Below are 23,406 nucleotides of genomic sequence, written 5' to 3' on the forward strand. Positions count from 1 at the left end.
TGGCTGCTTTGCGTGATGTATTGTTGTCTCTACCTTCTTGCCCTATGTGCTGTTGTCTGTGTCCAATAATGTTTGTACCATGTTTTGTGCTGCTACCATGTTGTCGTCATGTTGAGTTGCTACCATGCTGTGTTGTCATGTGTTGCTGCCTTGCTATGTTGTCATGTGTTGCTGCCTTGCTATGTTGTCATGTGTTGCTGCCTTGCTATGTTGTCATGTGTTGCTGCCTTGCTATGTTGTTGTCTTAGGTCTCTATTTATGTAGTGTTGTCTCGTGATGTGTTTTGTCCTTTATTGTTTTTTCAATTTTTATTATTCTAATTTTTTAAATCCCAGCCCCCTTCCCCGCAGGAGTTATTTTGCCTTTTGGTGGGCCGTCATTGTAAATTAGAGTTTGTTCTTAACCGACTTACCTAGTGAAATAAAGCCTAAATAAAACAACTCGTGAGAGGAAGTCCAGTAGTGGGAGAGGATGAAACTAGGTGAAACTGGGCCGACATCGATGAAACATCTGATCTCAAAGCATTTTTCTGTTCCCAAAACAATAATCTACTATGAACACATTGCACTACGTTTTATAGACTTGACACTTTGCCAAAGTAAAAAAAAAATATAAAAAAATTAGCAGAAGTGCAAAGGTCAAAATGAGTTTGTGCACACGTGCACTTCACAGAGGAGGCGTTGCTAACAGAAATATGCAAATTTGTGCTGCAACTTGCCAGTAAGATCTGGTTGACTACCTTCTTGCTCTGCCCACGTGTTCTGCCCACTATGCTTCATTTGCCCCCATGGTAAACGACACAGATTAATTATCTTGTAGGGCTGGGCGATATGGACAAAATATCATATCACTATTTTTTTTTTTTTTTGGGGGGGGGGCAGTATGACGTTATTTGATTTTTTTGAATAGTAAAAGTTCTAAATTGGCTTTATGAGTAGTGCGTGACCCTAGGGTGGCTACCCATACCTGTACGTTCTAAGTGATTTCAATGGGTCTTTCTCCATTCTGACTTTTATACTGTTCAATTCAAATTCAACCAAAAAGAATCTCCTGCATTTCCATCAATTTCTGCATATCAAATCAAACTTTATTTGTCACATGCGCCGAATACAACAAGTGTAGACTTTACCGTGAAATGCTTATTTACAAGCCCTTAACCAACAGTGCAGTTCAAGAACAGAGCACTCAATTGAGATAATATCCTCACTGCCACGTAGGGCTGCACGATATGGGCAAACAACCTAGGCCTTATTTTTAACCAAATGTTGCGATTTGACTTGTGATTCAGAGCAAAACACTTGGGTGAACTGTTGGAATCATGGAAATAGAATGATTATTCTAATTCTATTAGTTAGAATATAATAGTGGGCACTTTGAATACAGTGTTATGTTGACATGACAATGAATGAAGATGACAGGGAGGCGTAATTGTGACAGGGTAGGAACCAAAGGCTACATGAAATGTTTCTTCGTGTAGCCAACATATTCATGCTTCACTTATTCTTCTTTGATTTAGAAGATACTGTTGCATCTACTAGCTGTTTGTAGATGTAAGAAACACAAACCTAATAGTGTAACTATAGAATGTTAGTCTATTTATATTATGAAGCAAAGTGGAAACCACTTCGTTGTCATCAACATTGGTGTGGGGCTAGGTCTGTGTGGAAAGGGACCTTGAGAGAGCAGAGAGGGCTGACTCAAGTAGCAGAGTAAACTATAAAAATGGAAGTTACACACGGCGTGTCACATTTAACAAACCAAACATTCAAATATCTTTATAGAAGGTAAAGTAAAACCCAAACCAGTCTGTGCATCAGTACCGGTAGATAGTAAAATATACCGCCCAGCCCTGCTATCTTGGGTTAGTTGTGAATATCTTTGGCTGTGCTGTGCTGTGTTGTGTTGTGCTAGCTGCTCGTTGGCCTGGCTTACAGTCCCAGATGTGTGTGTGTTGATATAATCATCTGTGTCATGGCACATTGAGAAGAAAGTGCTTAACCAGCTGTAGATGCTGACAATGGAGCCCCTCTCATATCTTTATTGACAACTGATGAGATGAAACGTGTCTTCACAAGGAAGAAAGCACACGCGCGCACACACACCACACACACCACACAAACCACACACACCAGGCACAGACACAAGCACATATACACACACGGACGAACACTACTATGTTTGTGTTTTTGTTGTTGTGTGTGAGTGTACAATAAATGTGTGTGTGTGAAAGTGCGTATGTGTGCTTGCAGCTTGTGAGCCACAGCACCTATGTGTGTAATTCACTTATTGCGAACACATCGGTCGCCACGGTGATGGATAGAACATGGGAATGCGTAGTGTGCAGTTACCATGGTGATGGGAGAATTGTGGCGTGGCAGCAGAATTGTGGCGTGGCTAGTTAATGACGGTTGTTTCTGTTAAGCTGATGTTTCATGTCTTACAGGAAATAGTTGAGCTTTGTGTTGGGCTGTTTTGTGTTAGGTTAGAGAGAAAGTCACGTTCAGGCAATCTGCCTTTCTCCTGTCTCCACAGGTAGAGAGGCCCCTTTCTCTTACATCCAGCTGTCTATGTCAGTTGGCCAGTAACGCTGTCAGTCAACATTGTGTTTGTGTGTGATCATCTGTCTGTGAGTGTGTGAGTTGGCTCAGAGCTCCAGGTTGTTTTTTAGCTTGCTTCCACCTAGACTTTCTACCAAACGGCAACCAGCAATAAAAATCACCAACCTCACACAACCTTTAAAACACAACCTATGTCTCTCTCTGTTGTCATGACAACAAGACAAGGGTGCTGCGAATCACATGTAGTCACGACCGAAATTATTGGCACCCTTGAGAGATGACAAAATACTGTATAAAATAAATAATACAAATACAGAGCATGGGGAAATGATATTATTTTATACTAATACAATTACTGAGAGAAAAATGGGGTGTCATTAATGTTAACCCCTATCTTTTTGACAGAAAAAATTATTACTTGTTAAACAAATATTTTTTCTGAGCAATTGTTTTAGTAGAAAATCATATAATTTAGAAATGTTGAGCATAGAATATATCTCAAATCAAATGTATTTATATAGCCCTTCATACATCAGCTGATATCTCAAAGTGCTGTACAGAAACCCAGCCTAAAACCCCAAACAGCAAGCAATGCAGGTGTAGAAGCACGGTGGCTGGGAAAAACTCCCTAGAAAGGCCAAAACCTAGGAAGAAACCTAGAGAGGAACCAGGCTATGTGGGGTGGCCAGTCCTCTTCTGGCTTTGTGGAGATTATAACAGAACATGGCCAAGATGTTCAAATGTTCATAAATGACCAGCATAGTCGAATAATAATAATCACAGGCAGAACAGTTGAAACTGGAGCAGCAGCACGGCCAGGTGGACTGGGGACAGCAAGGCGTCATCATGTCAGGTAGTCCTGAGGCATGGTCCTAGGGCTCAGGTCCTCCAACGGAGAGAAAGAAAGAGAGAAAGAGAGAATTAGAGAGAGCATACTTAGATTCACACAGGACAGTATTTGTATGATTTATTTTATTCTGTATTACTCATCTTTATCAAGGGTGCCACTAATTTTTGTCATAAACATATGCATTTGTATTTATTATGGATCCCCATTAGCTGCTGCTATGTGGTGAGCTGGATATGTCCTGGCTCAAACCAGGCTCCTGTTGCAGAGCTCTGCTGGTCGTCTAGAAGGAACCTAGCTCTGTTTAAACTAACATGCTGACTACACCACCCATGCTGACTACACCGGGCATGCTGACTACACCACCCATGCTGACTACACCGGGCATGCTGACTACACCACCCATGCTGACTACACCACCCATGCTGACTACATCGGGCATGCTGACTACACCGTCCATTCTGACAACACTGGGCATGCTGACTACACCACCCATTCTGACAACACTGGGCATGCTGACTACACCACCCTTGCTGACTACACCGGGCATGCTGACTACACCACCCATGCTGACTACATCGGGCATGCTGACTACACCACCCATGCTGACTACATCGGGCATGCTGACTACACCACCCATTCCGACAACACCGGGCATGCTGACTACACCACCCTTGCTGACTACACTGGGCATGCTGACCACACCACCCATTCTGACAACACTGGGCATGCTAACTACACCACTCTTGCTGACTACACCGGGCATGCTGACTACACCACCCAATCTGACTACACCGGGCATGCTGACTACACCACCCAATCTGACTACATCGGGCATGCTGACTACACCACCCATTCCGACAACACCGGGCATGCTGACTACACCACCCTTGCTGACTACACTGGGCATGCTGACCACACCACCCATTCTGACAACACCGGGCATGCTGACTACACCGGGCATGCTGACTACACCACCCATGCTGACTACACCGGGCATGCTGACTACACCAACCATGCTGACTACACCAACCATGCTGACTACACTGGGCATGCTGACTACACCAACCATGCTGACTACACTGGGCATGCTGACTACACCACCCATTCTGACAACACTGGGCATGCTGACTACACCACCCATTCTGACAACACTGGGCATGCTGACTACACCACCCATTCCGACAACACCGGGCATGCTGACTACACCACCCTTGCTGACTACACTGGGCATGCTGACCACACCACCCATTCTGACAACACCGGGCATGCTGACTACACCGGGCATGCTGACTACACCAACCATGCTGACTACACCAACCATGCTGACTACACTGGGCATGCTGACTACACCACCCATTCTGACTACACCGGCATGCTGACTACACCACCCATGCTGACTACACCGGGCATGCTGACTACACCACCCATGCTGACTACACTGGGCATGCTGACTACACCACCAGGATTGCGTGCATGTTGATTTTGTCCAGCCACACCAGACACGATCAGGACACACATGTTGATTTTGTCCAGCCACACCAGACACGATCAGGACACACATGTTGATTTTGTCCAGCCACACCAGACACGATCAGGACACGCATGTTGATTTTGTCCAGCCACACCAGACACGATCAGGATACACATGTTGATTTTGTCCAGCCACACCAGACACGATCAGGACACACATGTTGATTTTGTCCAGCCACACCAGACACGATCAGGACACGCATGTTGATTTTGTCCAGCCACACCAGACACGATCAGGACACACATGTTGATTTTGTCCAGCCACACCAGACACGATCAGGACACGCGGGTTGAAATATCAAAGTTAACTCTGAACCAACTATATTCATTTGGGGACAGGTCGATAACAAACATGAAACATTCATGGACAGCTAGCTAGCTTGCTGTTACTAGCTCATTTGTCCTGGGATGTAAACATTGGGTTGTAATTTTACCTGAAATGCACAAGTTCCTTTTTTTTATGGATCTTTGTAGAATATCGACCCATTGACCAACTGACAGGTGTCTTCACTGACATTTTCAACATGTCCCTCATTGAGTCGGTAATACCAACGTTTCAAGCAGACAACCATAGTCCCTGTGCCCAAGAACACGAAGGCAACCTTCCTAAATGACGACAGACCCATAGCACTCACGTCCGTATCAATGAGGTGCTTTGAAAGGCTGGTCATGGCTCACATCAACACCATTATCCCAGAAACCCTAGACCCACTCCAATTTGCATACCACCCAAACAGATCCACTGATAATGCAATCTCTATTGCACTCCACACTGCCCTTTCCCACCTGGACAAAAGCAACACCTATGTGAGAAGACTATTCATTGACTACAGCTCAGCTTTCAACACCATAGTACCCTTTAAGATCATCACTAAGCTAAGGAACCTGGGACTAAACACCTCCCTCTGCACCTGGATCCTAGACTTCCAACGGGCCGCCCCCAGGTGGTGAGGGTAGGTAGCAACACATCTGTCACACTGATCCTCAACACTGGAGCCCCTCAGGGGTGCGTTCTCAGTCCCCTCCTGTTCACCCACGACTGCATGGTCGAACACGACTCCAACACCATCATTAAGTTTGCAGACGACACAACAGTGGTAGGCCTGATCACCGACAATGATGAGACAGCCAATAAGGAGGAGGTCAGAGACCTGGCCGGGTGGTGCCAGAATAACAACCTATCCATCAACGTAACCAAGACTAATGAGATGATTGTGGACTACAGGAAAAGGAGGACCGAGTACGCCCCCATTCTCATCGACGGGGCTGTAGTGGAGCAGGTTGAGAGCTTCAAGTTCCTTGGTGTCCGCATCACCAACAAACTAACATGGTCCAAACACACCATGACAGTCATGAAGAAGGCATGACAAAACCTGTTCTCACTCAGGAAAGTGAGAAGATTTGGCATAGGTCCTCAAATCCACAAAAGATTCAAGAGCTGCACCATCGAGGGCATCCTGACTGGGCAACTGCTTAACCTCTGACCGCAAGGCACTACAGAGGGTAGTGAGTACGGGCCAGGACATCACTGGGGCTAAGCGGCCTGCCATCCAGGACCTCTACACCAGGCGGTGTCAGAGGAAGGCCCTAAAAATGGTCAAAAACCACAGCCACCCCAGTCATAGACTGTTCTCTCTACTACTGCATGGCAAGTGGTACCGGAGTGCCAAGTCTAGGACAAAAAGGCTTCCCAAGAGTTTTTACCCCCAAGCCATAAGAGTCCTGAACATCTAATCAAATGGCTACCCGGACTATTTGCATTGTGTGCCCCCACCCACCAACCCCTCTTTTACGCTGCTGCTACTCTCTGTGTATCTCATATGCATAGTCACTTTAACTATACATTAATGTACATACTACCTCAATTAGCCCCAGCACATTGGCTTACCGGGCTATCTGCATTTTGTCCCACCACCCACCACCCGCCAACGCCTCTTTTATGCTGCTGCTACTCTCTGTTTGTCTTATATACATTGTCACTTTAACCATATCTATATGTACAGTACATACTGCCTCAATCAGCCCAACTATCCGGTGCCTGTATATAGCCTCGCTACTGTATATAGCCTCGCTACTGTATATAGCCTCACACCTGTATATAGCCTCGCTACTGTTATAGCCTTGCTACTGTATATAGCCTCGCTACTGTATATAGCCTCGCTACTGTATATAGCCTCACACCTGTATATAGCCTCGCTACTGTTATAGCCTTGCTACTGTATATAGCCTCGCTACTGTATATAGCCTCGCTACTGTTATAGCCTCGCTACTGTATATAGCCTCTCTACTGTATATAGCCTCGCTACTGTATATAGCCTCGCTACTGTATATAGCCTCACTGCTGTATATAGCCTCGCTGCTGTATATAGCCTCGCTGCTGTATATAGCCTCGCTACTGTATGTAGCCTCGCTATTGTATATAGCCTCGCTACTGTATGTAGCCTTGCTACTGTATATAGCCTCGCTACTGTATATAACCTCTCTACTGTACAGTGGGGCAAAAAAGTATTGTCAGCCACCAATTGTGCAAGTTCTCCCACTTAAAAAGATGAGAGAGGCCTGTAATTTTCATCATAGGTACACTTCAACTATGACAGACAAAATGAGAAGAAAAAAAATGTAGGATGTTTAATGAATTTATTTGCAAATTATATGGTGGAAAATAAGTATTTGTTCACCTACAAACAAGCAAGATTTCTGGCTCTCGCAGACCTGTAACTTCTTCTTTCACGAAGCTACACCTGTTGTATTCAGCGCACGTGACAAATAAACTTTGATTTGATTTTGATTCACACAAAATCACATGTTCTCTACTCTGACAATTAATCCACAGATGAAAGGTGAAACCTTGTTAGTTTCTAGTAACTTCACCAACTTCAAACATCTGCTATCTGAGCAGCTAACCGATCGCTGCAGCTGTACATAGTCTATCAGTAAATAGCCCACCCAATTTACCTACCTCATCCCGATACTGTTTATATTTATTTACTTTTCTGCTCTTTTGCACACCAGTATGTCTACCTGTACATGACCATCTGATCATTTATCACTCCAGTGTTAATCTGCTAATTTGTAATTATTCGCCTACCTCCTCATGCCTTTTGTACACAATGTATATAGACTCAATTTTTTTTCTTTTTTTTCTACTGTGTTATTGACTTGTTAATTGTTTACACCATGTGTAACTCTTTGTTGTTGTTTGTTCACACTGCTATGCTTTATCTTGGCCAGGCCGCAGTTGTAAATGAGAACTTGTTCTCAACTAGCCTACCTGGTTAAATAAAGGTGTTTTCAACTAGCCTACCTGGTTAAATAAAGCTGTTCTCAACTAGCCTACCTGGTTAAATAAAGGTGATCTCAACTAGCCTACCTGGTTAAATAAAGGTGATCTCAACTAGCCTACCTGGTTAAATAAAGGTGTTCTCAACTAGCCTACCTGGTTAAATAATGGTGTTCTCAACTAGCCTACCTGGTTAAATAAAGGTGTTCTCAACTAGCCTACCTGGTTAAATAAAGGTGTTCTCAACTAGCCTACCTGGTTAAATAAAGGTGTTCTCAACTAGCCTACCTGGTTAAATAAAGGTGTTCTCAACTAGCCTACCTGGTCAAATAAATGTGTTCTCAACTAGCCTACCTGGTCAAATAAAGGTGTTCTCAACTAGCCTACCTGGTTAAATAAAGGTGTTCTCAACTAGCCTACCTGGTTAAATAAAGGTGTTCTCAACTAGCCTACCTGGTTAAATAAAGGTGTTCTCAACTAGCCTACCTGGTTAAATAAAGGTGTTCTCAACTAGCCTACCTGGTTAAATAAAGGTGTTCTCAACTAGCCTACCTGGTTAAATAAAGGTGTTCTCAACTAGCCTACCTGGTTAAATAAAGGTGTTCTCAACTAGCCTACCTGGTTAAATAAAGGTGTTCTCAACTAGCCTACCTGGTTAAATAAAGGTGAAATAAATAATAATCTCTCTTAGTTCAGTCTTCTGTGGAGTTTATATGCCTTTGGCAACTAACTTTAAGGTGCGTTACTGCAACCAACTGGACTGGAGGGTGGACCTTGTTCATTTTTCAATCACCGTCGTGGGTATATGCTCCTAATAACCAGGCATGACTTGCACTGCGTCAAGCGTCTTAAAAAGAACCAAGTTATATTTTTAGTGCCTGGCTTCGCAGACGCTTATTGACGCGGGCCAGCAGTTTGTATGAAAGTCTGTCTGTCTGTCTGTCTCTGTCTCTGTCTCCTTCAGTCCTTAAAAACGGGAACTACACAATTGTAATGCTGCGTGTGGCCATGCATGTGTATGCCTGTATCAGTCTGTGCACATGTGTCTGGTGTGTGTGTCCATGTGTATGTGTCTGGTGTGTGTGTGCCTGTGAGTCCATGTGTCTGGTGTGTGTGTGCATGTTTGTGGCCTATAGTTTATTTGACCAGAAATTGACTGGCATAGCTATGCCCTTTAACCCCATTCTCTGTATCGTGCTCTCTCTATATAATGATTATTTCCCTCTCTCTCTAATGATTATTTCCCTCTCTCTCTATAATGATTTGTTGCCTCTCTCTCTAATGATTTGTTCCCTCTCTCTCTATATTGATTTGTTCCCTCTCTCTCTCTAATGATTTGTTCCCTCTCTCTCTTAATGATTTGTTCCCTCTCTCTATAATGATTTGTTCCCTCTCTCTCTATAATGATTTGTTCCCTCTCTCTCTATAATGATTTGTTCCCTCTCTCTATAATGATTTGTTCCCTCTCTTTCTATAATGATTTGTTCCCTCTCTCTATAATGATTTGTTCCCTCTCTCTATAATGATTTGTTCCCTCTCTCTATAATGATTTGTTCCCTCTCTCTCTATAATGATTTGTTCCCTCTCTCTATAATGATTTGTTCCCTCTCTCTATAATGATTTGTTCCCTCTCTCTCTATAATGATTTGTTCCCTCTCTCTATAATGATTTGTTCCCTCTCTCTATAATGATTTGTTCCCTCTCTCTTTCTCTAATGATTTGTTCCCTCTCTCTCTATAATGATTTGTTCCCTCTCTCTATAATGATTTGTTCCCTCTCTCTATAATGATTTGTTCCCTCTCTCTTTCTCTAATGATTTGTTCCCTCTCTCTCTATAATGATTTGTTCCCTCTCTCTCTATAATGATTTGTTCCCTCTCTCTCTCTAATGATTTGTTCCCTCTCTCTATAATGATTGGTTCCCTCTCTCTTTATAATGATTTGTTCCCTCTCTCTCTATAATGATTTGTTTCCTCTCTCTATAATGATTATTTCCCCCTCTCTCTAATGACTTGTTCCCTCTCTCTAATGATTTGTTCCCTCTCTCTATAATGATTATTTCCCTCTCTCTCTAATGATTTGTTCCCTCTCTCTCTATAATGATTTGTTCCCTCTCTCTCTCTATAATGATTATTTCCCTCTCTCTATAATGATGATTTGTTCCCTCTCTCTCTATAATGATTTGTTCCCTCTCTCTCTCTCTAATGATTTGTTCCCCCTCTCTCTCTCTAATGATTTGTTCCCTCTCTCTCTCTATAATGATTTGTTCCCTCTCTCTCTATAATGATTTGTTCCCTCTCTCTCTCTATAATGATTTGTTCCCTCTCTCTCTCTCTAATGATTTGTTCCCTCTCTCTCTCTATAATGATTTGTTCCCTCTCTCTCTCTAATGATTTGTTCCCCCTCTCTCTCTCTAATGATTTGTTCCCTCTCTCTCTCTATAATGATTTGTTCCCTCTCTCTCTATAATGATTTGTTCCCTCTCTCTCTCTCTAATGATTTGTTCCCCCTCTCTCTCTCTAATGATTTGTTCCCTCTCTCTCTCTCTAATGATTTGTTCCCCCTCTCTCTCTCTATAATGATTTGTTCCCTCTCTCTCTCTAATGATTTGTTCCCTCTCTCTCTCTCTAATGATTTGTTCCCCCTCTCTCTCTCTAATGATTTGTTCCCTCTCTCTCTCTATAATGATTTGTTCCCTCTCTCTCTCTCTAATGATTTGTTCCCCCTCTCTCTCTCTATAATGATTTGTTCCCTCTCTCTCTAATCATTTGTTCCCTCTCTCTCTCTATAATGATTTGTTCCCTCTCTCTCTAATCATTTGTTCCCTCTCTCTCTCTCTAATGATTTGTTCCCTCTCTCATAGAGGAGAGATACTCTGCTCGTTCAAACTACTTCAGCCGGATAAACGCTTTTCTGTCAGCGTGCTCACAACTAGCCAATACCACTGTGTTATGTAAAGTAGTCTATGAGAGAGAGGTAGTTTGACCATATTGGAGACACATATTTCCCTCAGATTACAAAGACCCACATTTGAAAACAAATCCAATTTTGATAAACTCCCATATCTACTGGGTGAAATACCACTGTGTGACATCACAGCGGCAACATATGTGAACAGTTGCCACAAGAAAAGGGTAACCAGTGAAGAACAAACACCATTGTAAATAGAGTCCATATTCATGTTTATTTATTTCCTCTTTTGTACTTGAACTATTTGCACATCGTTACAACACTGTGTACAGCCATAATGACACTTGAAATGTCTATATTCCTTTGGAACGTTTTGTTTACTGTTCATTGTTTAGAGGGGAGAGGGGGTCCATTTGTAGAGAGAAATATTAAAATACCATACCTTAACTTGTCTCTCCCGCTCCATCTCTCTCTCAATCTCCTCTTTCTTCAAAACATCTGGCAATCTGTCCATCTCTATGACAGTGTGATCAGAATAGCACACCTTTGCCCTCACTCTCTCCCTGTTCTCTCTTCCTCCCCCATCACTCTCTCTGCTCTCACACTCTCAAATTCAATTCAAAGGGCTTTATTGTCATGGGAAACATATGCTTACATTGCCAAAGAAAATGGAATAGACAATAAACAAAAGGGAAATAAACAAGAGAAACATTAGTAAACATTACACTCACAAACGTTTTAAAATAATATAGATAGAAATGTTATATTATTGGCTACTATTGGTTAAAGTGTGGTAATATTGGACCAGTTGCTCTCTGAGGCGGCTGATGTTGGTGGATTTGGAGGAGGATGGAGGCAACAATGGAAACAGCCTCAGATCCACAAAGTCCTTTCCACCAGGTGGCCGATGAGATATGTTGGCACAACTGCCATATCGCTTATCCAATCCAAAGCCCTTACTTGGAAGTGTACTTCACCAGATTGCCAAGAACCTTGCCCTCATCCAGGCCAAGGTGGCGAGACACGGTAGTGAAGACACCATAGGCTAAGTTGATCTCTGCACCAGACAGGATGCTCTTGCCAGCATACTTGGGGTCCAACATGTACGCTGTGGCGTGTATGGGCTTCAGCCAGAAGTCTTCACGCTTTTGGATGTATTTCAGAACTGCAGATTCCTCTGCTTGGAGCAACAGTGAAATGGGCAGGGCAGTACGGATTTCTTCTCTTACATCTGCAAGCAGAGTCTGAACATCAGACAGGATGGTATTGTCTCCCTCAGTCCGTGCAATGTCTACTGCTATAGGTTTCAGGCTGCTTACCACTCTCTCCCAAAATACATCATCCAGGAGGATCCTCTTGATGGGGCTGTGATATGGCCATTTCTTTTAGAGACTCCTTCCCCTCCAGGAGACTGTCAAACATGACGACAACACGAGGCAGCTTCAATGTGGTGCTCTTCTTCGTCTCACTTTGCTTGGTGAGGTAGATTGCTGCTATAACTTGATGACCCTTCACATACCTAACCATTTCCTTGACTCTCTTGCAGAGTATATCAATTTTTTTCAGTGCCATGATGTCCTTGAGGAGAAGATTCAATGCATGAGCAGCACAGCCAATGGGTGTGATGTGAGGGTAGGACTCCTCCACTTTAGATCAAGCAGCCTTCATGTTCGCAGCATTGTCTGTCACCAGTGCAAATACCTTCTGTGGTCCAAGGTCATTGATGACTGCTTTCAGCTCATCTGCAATGTAGAGACTGGTGTGTGTCTGTTGTCCTTTGTGTCTGTGTTCTTGTAGAATACTGTTTGAGGCGTGGAGAAGATTTAGTTAACTATTCCTTGCCCACGAACATTCGACCACTCATCAGAGATGATTGCAATACAATCTGCTTTCTCTATGATTTGCTTGACCTTCACTTGAACTCTGTTGAACTCTGCATCCAGCAAATTAGTAGATAAATCATGTCTGGTTGGAGGGGTGTATGCTGGGCGAAGAACGTTCAGAAATCTCTTCCAATACACATTGCCTGTGAGCATCAGAGGTGAACCAGTTGCATAAACAGCTCGAACAAGACATTCATCAGCATTTATCTGACTACGTTCCTCCATTGAGTCAAAAAAACTTCTGATTCCAGGAGGACATGAGCTGTTGCTATCGATAAGGTGTCTGATTCCAGGACGACCATGAGCTGTTGCTATCGATAAGGTGTCTGATTGCAGGAGGACCATAAGCTGTTGCTATCGATAAGGTGTCTGATTCCAGGAGGACCATAAGCTGTTGCTATCGATAAGGTGTCTGATTCCAGGAGGACCATAAGCTGTTGCTGTCGATAAGGTGTCTGATTCCAGGAGGACATGAGCTGTTGCTATCGATAAGGTGTCTGATTCCAGGAGGACCATAAGCTGTTGCTATCGATAAGGTGTCTGATTCCAGGAGGACCATAAGCTGTTGCTATCGATAAGGTGTCTGATTCCAGGAGGACCATGAGCTGTTGCTATCGATAAGGTGTCGGATTCCAGGAGGACCATGAGCTGTTGCTATCGATAAGGTGTCTGATTCCAGGAGGACCATAAGCTGTTGCTATCGATAAGGTGTCTGATTCCAGGAGGACCATAAGCTGTTGCTATCGATAAGGTGTCTGATTCCAGGAGGACCATAAGCTGTTGCTATCGATAAGGTGTCTGATTCCAGGAGGACCATAAGCTGTTGCTGTCGATAAGGTGTCTGATTCCAGGAGGTCATGAGCTGTTGCTATCGATAAGGTGTCTGATTCCAGGAGGACCATAAGCTGTTGCTATCGATAAGGTGTCTGATTCCAGGAGGACCATAAGCTGTTGCTATCAATAAGGTGTCTGATTCCAGGAGGACCATAAGCTGTTGCTATCGATAAGGTGTCTGATTCCAGGAGGACCATGAGCTGTTGCTATCGATAAGGTGTCTGATTCCAGGAGGACCATAAGCTGTTGCTGTCGATAAGGTGTCTGATTCCAGGAGGACATGAGCTGTTGCTATCGATAAGGTGTCTGATTCCAGGAGGACCATAAGCTGTTGCTATCGATAAGGTGTCTGATTCCAGGAGGACCATAAGCTGTTGCTATCGATAAGGTGTCTGATTCCAGGAGGACCATGAGCTGTTGCTATCGATAAGGTGTCTGATTCCAGGAGGACATGAGCTGTTGCTATCGATAAGGTGTCTGATTCCAGGAGGACCATGAGCTGTTGCTATCGATAAGGTGTCGGATTCCAGGAGGACCATGAGCTGTTGCTATCGATAAGGTGTCTGATTCCAGGAGGACCATAAGCTGTTGCTATCGATAAGGTGTCTGATTCCAGGAGGACCATAAGCTGTTGCTATCGATAAGGTGTCTGATTCCAGGAGGACCATAAGCTGTTGCTATCGATAAGGTGTCTGATTCCAGGAGGACCATGAGCTGTTGCTATCAATAAGGTGTCTGATTCCAGGAGGACATGAGCTGTTGCTATCGATAAGGTGTCTGATTCCAGGAGGACCATAAGCTGTTGCTATCGATAAGGTGTCTGATTCCAGGAGGACATGAGCTGTTGCTATCGATAAGGTGTCTGATTCCAGGAGGACATGAGCTGTTGCTATCGATAAGGTGTCTGATTCCAGGAGGACCATGAGCTGTTGCTATCGATAAGGTGTCTGATTCCAGGAGGACCATAAGCTGTTGCTATCGATAAGGTGTCTGATTCCAGGAGGACCATAAGCTGTTGCTGTCGATAAGGTGTCTGATTCCAGGAGGACATGAGCTGTTGCTATCGATAAGGTGTCTGATTCCAGGAGGACCATAAGCTGTTGCTATCGATAAGGTGTCTGATTCCAGGAGGACCATAAGCTGTTGCTATCGATAAGGTGTCTGATTCCAGGAGGACCATGAGCTGTTGCTATCAATAAGGTGTCTGATTCCAGGAGGACATGAGCTGTTGCTATCGATAAGGTGTCTGATTCCAGGAGGACCATAAGCTGTTGCTATCGATAAGGTGTCTGATTCCAGGAGGACATGAGCTGTTGCTATCGATAAGGTGTCTGATTCCAGGAGGACATGAGCTGTTGCTATCAATAAGGTGTCTGATTCCAGGAGGACCATGAGCTGTTGCTATCGATAAGGTGTCTGATTCCAGGAGGACCATAAGCTGTTGCTATCGATAAGGTGTCTGATTCCAGGAGGACCATAAGCTGTTGCTATCGATAAGGTGTCGGATTCCAGGACGACCATAAGCTGTTGCTATCGATAAGGTGTCTGATTCCAGGAGGACCATAAGCTGTTGCTATCGATAAGGTGTCTGATTCTAGGAGGACCATGAGCTGTTGCTATCGATAAGGTGTCTGATTCCAGGAGGACCATAAGCTGTTGCTATCGATAAGGTGTCTGATTCCAGGACGACCATGAGCTGTTGCTATCGATAAGGTGTCTGATTAATCATTTTCACCTCTTTTCTTTTTTTTATTTCACCTTTATTTAACCAGGTAGCCAGTTGAGAACAAGTTCTCATTTACAACTGTGACCTGGCCCAAGATAAAGCAAAGCAGTTCAACACATACAACAACACAGAGTTACACATGGAGTAAAACAAACATACAGTCAATAACACAATAGAAAAAGCTATGTACAGTGTGTGCAAATGTAGTAAGATTAGGGAGGTAAGACAATAAATAGGCCAAAGAGTCGAAATAATTACAATTTAGCATTAATTCTGGAGTGGTAGATGTGCAGATGATGATGTGCCAGTAGAGATACTGGGGTGCAAAAGAGCAAAATAAATAACAATATGGGGATGAGGTAGTTGGGTGGGCTATTTACAGATGTGCTGAGTAAAGGTACAGTGATCGGTAAGCTGCTCTGACAGCTGATGCTTAAAGTTAGTGAGGGAGATATGTTTCCAGCTTCAGTGATTTTTGCAATTCGTTCCAGTCATTGGCAGCAGAGAACTTAAAGGAAAGGTGGCCAAACTAGGTGTTGGCTTTGGGGATGACCAGTGAAATATACCTGCTGGAGCACGTGCTACGGGTGGGTGTTGTTATGGTGACCAGTGAGCTGAGATAAGGCGGGGCTTTATTTAGCGTAGACTTATAGATGACCTGGAGCCAGTGGGTTTGGCAATGAATATGTAGCGAGCGCCAGCCAACGGGAGCGTACAGGTCGCAGTGGTGGGTAGTATGGGGCTTTGGTGACAAAATGGATGGCATTGTGACAGACTGCATCCAATTTGTTGAGTAGAGTGTTGGAGGTTATTTTGTAAATGACATCTCCAAAGTCGAGGATCGGTAGGATAGTCAGTTTTACGAGGGTATGTATTGGCAGAATGAGTGAAGGAGGCTTTGTTGCGAAATAGGAAGCCGATTCTAGATTTAATTTTGCATTGGAGATGTTTGATGTGAGTCTGGAAGGAGAGTTTACAGTCTAACCAGACACCTAGGTATTTGCAGTTGTCCACATATTTTAAGTCCGAACCGTCCAGAGTAGTAATGCTCGAGGGGCGGGCAGGTGCGGGCAGTGATCGGTTGAAGAGCATGCATTTAGTTTTACTAGTATTTAAAAGCAGTTGGAGGCCATGGCAGGAGTGTTGTATGGCATTGAAGCTTGTTTGGAGGTTTGTCAACACAGTGTCCAAAGAAGGGCCAGATGTATACAGAATGGTGTCATCTGCGTAGAGGTGGATCAGAGAATCACCAGCAGCAAGAGCGACATCATTGATATATACAGAGAAAAGGTTCGGCCCAAGAATTGAACCCTGTGGCTCCCCCTTTAGAGACTGCCAGAGGTCCAGACAACAGGCCCTTTCCGATTTGACACACTGAACTCTATCTGAGAAATAGATGGTGAACCAGGCAAAGCAATCATTTAAGAAACAAAGGCTATTTGTTTAATTTCACCTTTATTTTACTAGGCAAGTCAGTTAAGAACAAATTCTTATTTTCAATGACGGCCTAGGAACAGTGGGTCAGGGGCAGAACGACAGATTTGTACTTTGTCAGCTCGGGGGTTTGAACTTGCAACCTTTCGGTTACTAGTCCAACGCTCTAACCACTAGGCTACCCTGCTGCCCCGAGTCTACCGATAAGAATGTGGTGATTGACAGAGTCGAAAAGCCTTGGCCAGGTTGGTGAAGATGGCTGCACAGTACTGTCTTTTATCGATGTCAGTTATGATATCGTTTAGGACCTTGAGGTGCACCATTGACCACCTCAGAAACCAGATTGCATAGTGGAGAAGGTACAGTGGGGTTCTAAATGGTCGGTGATCTGTTTGTTAACTTGGCTTTTGAAGATTTTAGAAAGGCAGGGCAGATGGATATAGGTCTATAACAGTTTAGGTCTAGAGTGTCTCCCCCTTTGAAGAGAGGGATGACCGCGGCAGCTTTCCAATCTTTGGGGATCTCAGACGACACGAAAGAGAGGTTGAACAGGCTAGTAATAGGGGTTGCAACAATTTCGGCAAATAATTTTAGAAAGAGAGGGTCCAGATTGTCTAGCCCAGCTGATTTGTAGGGATCCAGATTTTGCAGCTCTTTCAGAATATCAGCAGTCTGGATTTGGGTGAAGGAGAAGCGGGGGGGCTTGGGCAAGTTTCTGCGGGGGTGCAGAGCTGTTGGCCGGGGTATGGGTTAGTAAAATGCTTATTGAAATAATCGATTGTCGTATATTTATAGGTGGTGACAGAGTTTCCTCAATGCAGTGGGTAGCTGGGAGAAGGTGCTCTTATTCTCCATGGACTTTAGTGTTCCAAAACGTTTTGGAATTAGTGCTACAGGATGCAAAAGTCTCCTTGAAAAAGCTAGCCTTAGCTTTTGTAACTGACTGTGTATATTGGTTCCTGACTTCCCTGAAAAGTTGTATATCGCGGGGGCTATTTGATGCTAATGCAGTACCCCACAAAATGTTTTTGTGCTGGTCAAGGGCAGTCAAGTTTGGGGAGAACCAAGGGCTATATCTGTTCTTAGTTCTGCATGCTTATTTAAGATGGTAAGGAAAGCTCTTTTAAAGAGCAACCAGGCATCCTCTACTGATGGGATGAGGTCAATATCCTTCCAGGATACCCGGGCCAGGTCAATTAGAAAGACCTGCTCGCTGAAGTGTTTAAGGGGGATTTTAACAGTGATGAGGGGTGGTCGTTTGACTGCGGACCTATTATGGAAGCAGGCAATGAGGCAGTGATCACTGAGATCCTGGTTGAAGACAGCAGAGGTGTATTTAGAGACCAAGTTGGTTAGGATGATATCTATGAGGGTTCACATGGTTACAGATTTAGGGTTGTACCTGGTAGGTTCCTTGATAATTTGTGAGATTGAGTGCATCTAATTTAGATTGTAGGATGGATTGTAGGATGGCCGGGGTGTTAAGCATATCACAGTTTAGGTCACCTAACAGTACAAACTCTGAAGATAGATGGGGGGCAATTAATTCACATTTGGTGTCTAGGGCACAGCTAGGGCTGAGGGGGGTCTATAACAAGATGTAACAGTGAGAGACTTATTTCTGGAAATGTGGATTTTTAAATGTAGAAGCTCAGATTGTTTGGACACAGACCTGGATAGTATGACAGAACTCTGCAGGCTTTCTCGACAGTAGATTGCAACTCCGCCCCCTTTGGCACTTCTTTCTTGTCTGAAAATGTTGTAGTTGGGGATGGAAATGTCTGAATTTTTGGTCTCTTCCTAAGCCAGGATTCAGACACGGCTTGGACATCAGGGTTTGTGTGGTGTGCTAAAGCAGTGAATAAAACTAACTTAGGGAGGAGGCATCTGATGTTAACATGCATGAAACCAAGGCTTTTACAGTTACAGAAGTCAATTTATGAGAGCGCCTGGGGAATAAGTGTGGTGCTGCGGGCTACAGGGCCTGGTTTAACCTCTAAATCACCAGAGGAACAGAGAAGGAGTAGGATGAGGGTACAGCTAAAGGCTATACGAATTGGTTGTCTAGTTCATTGGGATCAGCGAATAAAAGGAGCAGTTTTCTGGGTGTGGTAGAATAGATTCAGGGCATAATGTACAGACATGGGTATGGTAGGATGTGATTACAGTGGAGGTAAACCTAGGCATTGAGTGACGATGAGAGCGGTTGCGTATCTGGAGGCACCAGTTAAGCCAGGTGAGGTCTCCGCATGTGTGGAGGGTGGGACAAAAGAGCTATCTAAGGCATTTAGGGCGGGGCTGGGGGCTCTACAGTGAAATTAAACAATAATAACTAAACTAATCAGCAGTAGACAAGGCATATTGACATTAGGGAGAGGCATGTGTAGCCTAGTGACCATAGGGTCCAATGAGCAGCAATAGGTGAGTCAGGGAGCCGTTCGGTAGTTGCTACTACGCTAGGCGAGCTCGAGACACACAGATTCAGAAAGCTAGCGGGCCGGAGATAGCAGATGGGTCTTCCACAACGTCGCAATGGAAAAGCCTGTTGAAACCACCTCAGACGATTACGTCGGCAGACTACTCGTGATGGATTCTGTGGCTCTGTGTCGACAATAAAGGGTCCAGGCCAATTGGCAAAAGAGGTATTGTAGCCCACGAATTAGCTGGTAGACCTTGAATAGAAGTAGAGGGACTTTTGTCAGAGGTTGCTTGTTGTGAGTGCTGAGGGAACTTTATGCACTTGGCCAGATGATTCTGCATCTTTGTTGCATTCTTCACATGTGACTTGGCACAGTATTTGTGAATGTACACAGCTGTTCCTTCCACATTAGTTGCAGTGAAATGTCTCCACACATCAGATAGTGCCTGTGGCATTTTCCTGTAAAGATTAGAAAAAAATGTGTAAAAAAAACAAACAAATACATTCCATGTACAGATAAATAGTTAAGCAATTTGATTAAATAACTCCTTTATTAGATAAATGTTTTAAATGAAACATGTATGGAAACAGGTGAATGAGCACTCCCCAGTTGGCAGGCTCAAGCAAGCTAAACCCCACATGGTAGCAAAAACTAACTAGCAGAAATTGTTAACAACTTAGAAATGATTGTAAACACACTTTGCTGCAGGCTACTTTTTACTAGTTAACTAAAACATAATGTATGTCATTTAAAACAATATTCATCCCACCCAGTATTGTAATCAAAACTTACCAGAAAGCAGGTAGTTCTTGGTTCAGACAGTGCTCAATAGCATCTCATTAGTGTGCAAGATCTTGAGAATCAGCTGTACGTACTGTATGATGGAAGAATGCACTGCACATGTGATGGAAGAATGCACTGTGCATGCAGAGGGTTGCAATTCCATTGAATTGGGGCTAGTTTAATCAAAATATGCCACAAGACCAAGAATTGCTTTATGTGTATCCCACAAAAAGGTTCACTGCTATGTGCCAGCTGAATGAATTTAAACATACTTCCCAAAATTCCTGGGATTAACTTCCCATGGAACTCAATATGTTTTCAGTGCTGTTGATGATACTGCAGAGGATTTTTGAGAGATTGCTGCTGAAGCATATTCTACGGTAATTATTAGGGTCAAATTTGTCTCCACTTTTGTAGATTGGTGTGATCAGGCCTTGGTTCCAAATAAAAGGGAAGATGCCAGAGCTGAGGATAATGTTGAAGAGTTTTAAGAATAGCCAATTGGAATTTGTTGTCTGTATATTTTATCATTTCATTGAGGATACCATCAACCCCACAGGCCTTTTTTTGGTTAGAGGGTTTGTAGTTCATACAATGTAATTGGAGAATCCAGTGGGTTCTGGTAGTCTTTAGTAGTTGATTCTAAGATGTGTATTTGATAATGTATATGTTTTTGCTGTTTGTTCTTTGTTATTGGCTGAAAAAGTTGGAGAAGTGATTTATCTATATTATTCATCAAACCATTTCTCATTCTTAGTTGTCTTCGGTTTTCTGCCTGAATTAAAATGTGATATGTCCACTGATAGGTCAAATATATTGTTCAGGCTTCCTGCTGCCAAATTTACACCTTCACTATTGGAGGAAAACATTTTGTCCAGGAAGTTGTCTCGGAGGGATTGGATTTGTTGTTGGCCTATTGTTTTTGGTAGGTTTCTACACTACCCTCCTTCCATCTATACATTTTCTTTAATAGTATGCAGTTTGTTCGGCTTCAATGCCTCGTGGTTGATTCTTGCTCCGTTCAAGTAGATTGTGATTTTGATGTAATCTGATAGGAGTTTCAGTGGGCTGAATGTGAACGCTCTGAGAGACTCAGGGATGAGGTCGGTGATAAAGTATTCTACAGCACTACTGCCAAGAGATGAGCTATAGGGGTACCTACCGTAGGAGTCCCCTCAAAGCCTACCATTGACTATGTGCAGACCTGGCGTGCGACATAGCTGCAGGAGTTGTGACCCGTTTTTGTTGGTTATGTTGTCGTAGTTGTGTCTAGGGGGGCATATGGGGGAGGGAATGCTGTCACCTCCAGGCAGCTGTTTGTCTCCCTGTGTGCTGAGGGTGTCAGGTTCCTGTCCAGTTCCGGCATTTAGGTCGCCACAGACTAGTAAATGTCTCTGGGCCTAGAAATGATTATCTCCCCCTCTAGGATGGAGAAGCTGTCTTCATTAAAGTATGGGAATTCTCGTGAGGGGATATAGGTAGCACACAGTAGGACATTTTTCTCTGAGATAGTTTCCTTTAGAATTTCTAGCCAAATGTAAAATATTCCTGTTTTGATTAATTTGATGGAGTGAGTTACGTCTGCTCTATAGCAAATTAGCATACCCTCTGAGTCCCTTCCCTGTTTCCCACCTGGTAGTTTGGTGGATGGAACTACAAGGTCTTGTCCAATTTGTAAGTCGCTCTGGATAAGAGCGTCTGCTAAATGACTTAAATGTAAATGTAAATAAATGTAACCTAGAGGGCAACCAGTGGGTCAATTTCCTCTTTTCCATGTTGCTTGTAGGATGACAATGTCTGTATTTCTGATTTCTTTGAAGTCCAAGTTCCTGTTCTTTAGGCCAAAAGCAAATTACCTCACGCCTTGGATATTCCAGGATGAGATAGTGAGGCTTTGTGTTCCATAAAGTCTCCAATGTTGTTTGTCTTGTGGTTTGGCCTCAGAACAGTAAGTGTGAGCAGAGCCTGCTGAGCATCTGCTACATGCCATTGGCTTGGACTAGTGTAAGAGTGAGGGTTGGGCCTGTTTGCCCGCTCATGGTCTGGGCATATGTGTGACTCATGTTGAGGCCCTCTTTGAGGGAGTGGGGGGCATGGGGTGGGGGGTGGGAGGGGGTCCCGCAGGTCTGGGCGAGTGTCCCACAGTTCTGGGAGAGTGTCCCGCAGGTCTGGGAGAGTGCCTCGCAGGTCTGGAAAAATGTTCGCTGATCTGCAAAAGTGTCCCCCAGGTCTGGGAGAGTGTCCATTAATCTGGGATAATGTTTGTTTATCTGGGAGAGTGTCCCACAGGTCTGGGAGAGTGTCCATTAATCTGTGAGAATGTTCGTTGATCTGGGAGAGTGTCCCGCAGGTCTGGGAGAGTGTCCCGCAGGTCTGGGAGAGTGTCCCGCAGGTCTGGGAGAGTGTCCCGCAGGTCTGGGAGAGTGTCCCACAGGTCTGGGAGAGTGTTCGTTGATCTGGGAGAGTGTCCCGCAGGTCTGGGAGAGTGTTCAAGTCCAGGTTGGAGTGGTGGGCCAGTTAAACATTTTGTTTTAAGGCACAGTCACGGGAAATACTTGCATTTACCCAATGTATGGTAGCAGGGTGGAAGTCTTTCCGTGGTAGCAGGGTGGAAGTCTTTCCGTGGTAGCAGGGTGGAAGTCTTTTCGTGGTAGCTGCATGAGGATAATCATTTGTGCGTTGAGGAAAGTGGTAGAAGCTTTTTCATTCAGTCCCTTGAGTGCTGTAGCCACCCTGTCCTGCTGTGTTCTCAGGTTGTTTGTGCCTGTGTGTATTATTATGTGGCTGGGTGACCCTAGTTGGTCCTCAGACAGAAGGTCTAGGCCGTGCTGGGTGTTTGGACACCAGAGTTTAGACACTGTGTTTGGGAAAAAGTTTATTTTTTGGTATATATTTCCCATGTGAGTCCATAAGGAGTACAATCTGTGTCTTGTGTGTCCTCAGTGGGTGTGGGGGGTTTGTCAGGAGTGCTATCAGGGGGGTGACAGGGGGGTGATAGGAGGAAATGGGGTCCCCTGGGCTTGAGGTTCTTCATTTATCTGTCCTGCTGTGATGACGAGGCTTTGGTCTCTCTCACTCATTGCCAAGGTTACCCACATTGGTGTGCTGGCATGTGCTCATTGGTGTTAGTAACCATGGAGATGAGATACTGAAGTGGATCATTAGAGATCCACTTCTAGGGCTGTTGCAGTGACTGTAT

The 23,406-nt window shown here is 44.0% G+C and overlaps 1 protein-coding gene across 1 annotated transcript in view; it reads left to right on the top strand.

Moving 5' to 3' along the window:
- LOC135551559 (guanylate cyclase soluble subunit alpha-2-like) overlaps nt 1-23,406 on the top strand; it is an 80,734-nt gene that overhangs the window by 45,218 nt on the left and 12,110 nt on the right. The gene's annotated exons all lie outside the window — the stretch shown is intronic.

This window comes from Oncorhynchus masou, chromosome 13 (assembly GCF_036934945.1).
Source record: "Oncorhynchus masou masou isolate Uvic2021 chromosome 13, UVic_Omas_1.1, whole genome shotgun sequence".
Lineage (NCBI taxonomy): Eukaryota > Metazoa > Chordata > Actinopteri > Salmoniformes > Salmonidae > Oncorhynchus > Oncorhynchus masou.